Source organism: Chenopodium album, chromosome 9 (assembly GCF_948465745.1).
Source record: "Chenopodium album chromosome 9, dcCheAlbu1.1, whole genome shotgun sequence".
NCBI lineage: Eukaryota > Viridiplantae > Streptophyta > Magnoliopsida > Caryophyllales > Amaranthaceae > Chenopodium > Chenopodium album.
This window is the reverse complement of record NC_137842.1, coordinates 49,179,494-49,185,493: the sequence shown is the minus strand read 5'-3', so window position 1 is coordinate 49,185,493 and position 6,000 is coordinate 49,179,494.

The window sequence follows — 6,000 nt, the reverse complement described above, 5'->3', positions numbered from 1 at the left end:
GCAGGTAGTGCCAAAAAAAGGTGGGATGACTGTGATAACAAATGAAAAAAATGAATTAATTCCCACTAGAACTGTAACAGGGTGGCGTATGTGCATTGATTATCGTAGATTAAATATCGCCACTAAAAAGGACCACTTCCCTCTTCCCTTTATAGATCAAATGCTTGAGAGGTTAGCTAATCATAAATTCTTTTGCTATTTGGATGGGTATTTGGTATTTTTCCAAATTCCGATTCACCCTGAAGATCAAGAGAAGACTACTTTTACATGCCCCTATGGCACTTTTGCATATCGTAGAATGCCCTTTGGTTTATGTAATGCACCCGCTACCTTTCAACGTTGTATGATGAGCATTTTTTCTGATTTCATAGAGTCGATTATGGAAGTCTTTATGGATGATTTTAGCGTGTATGGTTCTTCATTTGATTCATGTTTAATTAATCTCGCTAAAATTTTGAAAAGATGTGAAGAGTGCAATTTAGTTTTAAATTGGGAAAAATGTCACTTCATGGTGACAGAGGGAGTAGTCCTAGGTCACATTGTATCTGATAAGGGCATACAAGTAGACAAGGCTAAGATATCAGTGATTGAGCAATTACCTCCCCCAGTAAATTTTAAGGGAGTTAGAAGTTTCTTGGGTCATGCGGGGTTTTATCATCGTTTTATCAAAGATTTTTCTAAAATTGCTAAACCACTGACTCAGCTTTTGCTCAAGGATGCTCCTTTTATTTTTACTGACGAGTGTCTTGAGGCTTTCAACAGGATTAAGCAGGCTTTGATATCGGTACCCATCATATGTGCTCCCGATTGGAACTTTCCTTTCGAGATCATGTGTGATGCAAGTGACTTTGCGCTAGGAGTCGTGCTCGGACAGAGAAAGAACAAGGTTTTGCATGCTATTTATTATGCAAGAAAAACTTTGGATGAAGCTCAAGTCAACTATGCCACTACGGAAAAGGAGTTTCTTGCTGTTATTTATGCTTTAGAAAAATTTAGATCATATCTTGTTGGTTCTAAAGTCATTGTTTTTACTGACCATGCAGCATTGAAGTACTTGATAGCTAAGGCGGAATCAAAGCCAAGGCTACTCCGATGGGTTCTTCTGCTCCAAGACTTCAACATTGAAATAAAAGATAAAAAGGGAGCAGAGAACGTAGTGGCAGATCACTAGCTTGTCACGAATCAGGTATGATGAAGGTAAGGATTCTCTTCCTATAGATGATTCATTCCCTGATGACAACCTGTATGCAGTTGTAGAGCAACACCCTTGGTATGCGGACTTTTCTAATTATTTAGTGGGTGGTACTCTACCTCCTGACTTGTCCTACCAACAGAAAAAGAAATTCTTTTATGATGTTAAACATTATTTTTGGGATGATCCTTTTTTGTTTCGTGAGTGTGCAGATGGATTATTTCGCAAGTGTGTTCCCGAATGGGAAGTTTATGGCGTTCTTGTCAGTTGTCATACTTCACCTTATGGAGGACATCATGAATTATTTTGCAAGTGTGTTCGCAGGTGTGTTCCCGAATTGTTTGGGGTATTGATTATATGGGGTCGTTCCCATCTTCCAATGGGAATTGCTACATACTTGTAGCCGTCGATTATGTGTCAGAGTTGGTCGAGGCCATAGCTTCACCAACAAACGATGCCAAGGTAGTCATCAAGCTCTTCAAGAAGACCATATTTCCGAGGTTTGGTATTCCACGGGCGATTATTAGTGATGGAGGTATCACTTCCATGAAAGACAATTGGATAACCTCCTTAAGAAGTATGGTGTATATCATAGAACCGGGCTTAGTTACCACCCTCAAACTAGTGGTCAATTTGAGGTCTCTAATAGGGAAATCAAGGCGATTCTAGAAAAGGTAGTAGCCAAGTCAAGGAAAGATTGGAGTATGAAGCTTGATGACACACTTTGGGCATACCGAACGGCATTCAAGACACCAATTGGTACTTCGCCTTATAGATTAGTTTATGGTAAGGCATGTCATCTTCCCGTGGAGTTGGAGTACAAAGCTTTTTGGGCGATCAAGGAGCTTAACATGGATTCTAAGGTCGCAGGTAAGAGAAGACTCCTCCAACTCAATGAGTTAGATGAGTTTAGATTGTCGCATATGATAATGCGCGAATCTACAAGGAGAAGACCAAGAAGTGGCATGACAAGAGGATCTTACCAAGAGAGTTTGCACCGGGTGATAAGGTTCTTCTCTTCAATTCTAGATTAAAGATTTTCCCAGGAAAGTTGAAGTCTAGGTGGTCCGGTCCCTTCACTGTCACAAGGGTGAACAAATTTGGTTCGGTAGAGTTGGTCAATGACAAGGGTGAAGAGTTTAAGGTAAATGGCCAACGATTGAAAGTGTATCATGAGGGCGCTACTAGTAGAGATGTGGAGGAAACCCTCCTAACTCCACTTCCAACCTGAGCTACAAGGTGGTAAGAAGGTCGTGCGGGACCTAGATAAACCAGCGCTTTGCGGGAGGCAACCCATATTTCTTGCTTTCTAGACTAGTTTTCCTTTTTCTTTATTTTTATTTTAGAGAGGCGAGGAGAGTGAAATTTTACCTTTTATAAGTGTTTTTGTACAGGTATAGATTTGAGAGGTAAGGAGACTTAGAAAAATTTGAAGAAGAAAAGAAATTGAAGAAGAAGCTAAGAGAATCCGACTGAGCACGGGAAAATTTCAGCTCTTTATTCTCCCGATCGGGCGAGGCTTGCCCGATTGGGCGCGCAACTGGAGTTGGAATTGGAGCTTAATTTGCCCGATCGGGCGAAGCTTGCCTGATCGGGCACATTTTTGTGGAAAATCGCGTGAAGGAAAAGATATGTCGGGCGAAGCTCGCTCGACCGGGCGATTAAAAAGGCGAAATCTAACTTCGTATTCGCGCCCGATCGGGCGCAGCTCGCACGATCGGGCGCGCAACCAGACATCTGGAATTCAGTATTTTCGCCCGATCGAGCGAGGCTTGCACGATTGGGCGTGCCTATTTTTAGTCGTCCCTTCTTTCTTTCCTCACTTTCTTCTTCTTCCATCTTCTTCATTACAACTTTCTCTCTCTAAAATCTCCATTTTCACACCTTCAAACTCCCTTATTTTCAAGATCTCCTCCAATTCTTCCATCAAAGCTCAAATATTTTTTCATATTCTTAATCCTTTCATCTTTCTCTACAATCTACACCAAATTTATACCACTTTCTCTCAAATTTTCTCAAAACCCTAAGAGAGAGAAAGCTTCAATTCCTACCATTTCTCATCAAAAATGGCTCTCAAAAGATCTAGGACCATAAGGGGGGAAAGCTCAAGGCAACAAGCGCCTAGGATTGACCCGGAGTTGCAAGTTCCGGGATGGGAGAGGGTGGTCATCACCACCCAAGAGAAAAGACAACGGATGATCAATCTCACGTCAAGGCAGGTAATTCCTACACGCTTTGTTCATCACCCCACCCTTGCTAGATTAGGAATTGATAAACCCGTAGAAAAATTGTTTAAAGGAATTGGCATGAGTAGTTTGTTTAACTTGCATTATGATACTTATGATTATTTGACCTTGGAATTCATTTCTAGTTTTAATGTTATAACATCTAATGCTTTGATTACTCATGTTCAATTTAGATTGCTTAATAATGATGTTAGATTGTCTTTGAAAGAATTTGGCAAATTATTTGAGTTAAAATCTGATAGACCAATCGAACCTCCTCAAGACAACATTGTCATTGTCTATCAATCCCTTACGGGGGATGCCAACTTGAACCTCGAACATGCCAAGGGAACTTGGATACAACATCCCGTGCCAAAGTTTTGGCAACGGTTTGTTGGCCTTACCATCTTTGGGAGGCATGAACCCGCCAATGTTAGGAGGGATGAACTAGAATTGTTAGGGTCATACATGATACATAGGAGTGATAAGATCAACATTGTCCATAAGATGGCCCAACACTTCCAAAGGGTGGCCAATGTGGCTGAGGCAGGTAGGTCTAGGGTACCCATTTATTTTGGTGGTCTAGTAACTCACATAGCGGTCAAACACCTTAACTTTGTCCCTAACAACGATGGGAAGGTAGCCGGCCCAACAATTATGGACCTACCCTATTTAGGTGGCCTAAATTGGATAAATGTCATAGGAGGTGAGACTTGGTGGGTGATTCAAAGGGAATCGAGTAGAAGGGACAATGCTTTTACTTTGCCTAACCCGGTTTTGACCAAGTTTGAGAAGGGTCTACCTTCTTACACCTTCGACTTAGGCAACCAAGGTGAGGCCCACACATCTCACCAAGCACCACCCTCACCACAACCTCAATTTCACCAACCATCACCCCAACCCTACACATATGACATTCCCACTTCCTCAACTAACTACAACATTGACCCTAACGCCCCTTATGACTTTTCGGCTTTTAGGAGCCAATTGGATAGGATTGAGATGGGGCAAGGGAGAGTCGAGAGTATGGTTAGGAACTTGGACACTAGAGTTGGGTCTCTAGATAGACGGGTGGGGTATGTGGAGAGGAACGTCAGGAGGGGTTTGTACCCAGTGTACGATGATTATGCACGTCGGGGGGCTATTCCCCCCGATTAACTTGTTCCCGATTGGTTCCAATATCCTCAAGGAGGATACATGGACCCAAGTGCCTACGGTACCTATGTGGACTACTCATCGGTCTATAATTATGGGACCGATGTTCCTTTTGGTGGGCTTGGGGGGAATGTGGATCCTAACTACTTTGCAGGTGGTTCGGGTTATGGAGGTGGTGGTTCGAGCCATGGAGGAGCCGGTTCTAGCCATGGTGGGGGCTATTCGAGGATGGAAGAGGATGAGGAGTAGGCTACACTCCCAAGTCAATGAGGGCATTGCTTGATTTGGCTTGGGGGGTGATCTTTCGCTTGGTAATTCTCTTCCTTTTCTCTTTTTATTTGCTTTCTAGTATAGTTTTTTTTTCTTTTTAGTACAAGTGTAGTTTCTATTTGCTTTCCCTTATGAGAAAAATACAAAAAAAAATTGAAAAATAAAAAAATCTAAAAATACGTTCCAATGAATTGTAAATCATGCTTCTCTGTGCCCCTTACTTGAAAAAATTTGTTTTGATTCTTGGTTATTGATAATGAGCATTGTGGATTTGTTGGTCATGATTTGAAGTTTAATTGTTTAGATTCCTAAACATGCGTTAATTTTGCCAACTATTTATGAATATAGTGCTTGACTAGTTGATTTGGTTAGGAATGTGTGATAGTTCCATAGTTCCTGGTATGTCAATGAATTTGAGTATTGGTTTGCAACTATTAGTAATGTTTATATAGCTCAATATTATGCACATTGAGGAGGACGAAGGCATTTGTTCCCTTAGGAAGCCTTCAGACGATATTAGATACATTTGTTCCCTTCTTGTTACCCATGTTGTTGCTTGTGCCCTTTTATTGTTTATTTAGCCACATTACAAGCCTATATGAGACCCATTGGTTACTAGTCCCAAGCTTGGCTTGGGGGAGCTTTTAGTTGGTGAGGTGAGGGAGTTGTGGTGTGCACATTATTTGCACAATGTGGGAATAAAAGAAGAGTGATTGTTCTTTGATTTTTTGATTGGAAAATATTGATATGTTGTGTTTCAAAGTTGAAATTTCCAATATGAGTTAAAAAGGAAAAAAAAAAAGAGCAAAAGGAAAATTTTTAATGTTCAAATGTTCTATTTGAAGGTTGTTCAAGAAGAAAAAAAAAAAAAAAAAATCAAGTTTGAAAAGAAAGAAAAAAAAAGAGAATGAGTTCAAAGTTTGTATTTCACTCAAGTTCTACATTATCATACTTTTATGAGTGAATTTTGTAAGTAATGGGTTTGTTTATGTTGATTGGAGTTGTATTTTGTGGTTTTTGTTGGAGTTAGTTATGTTGTTGGAGATGTATGATCATCATTTATTTTTTATCTTGGGTTTGTTAGGATTTGGCTCCCTTAATGCATATCTTTTCTCTCACATACTCCCAAATTTATCCTACCCTTTACCCTAGCCTTAC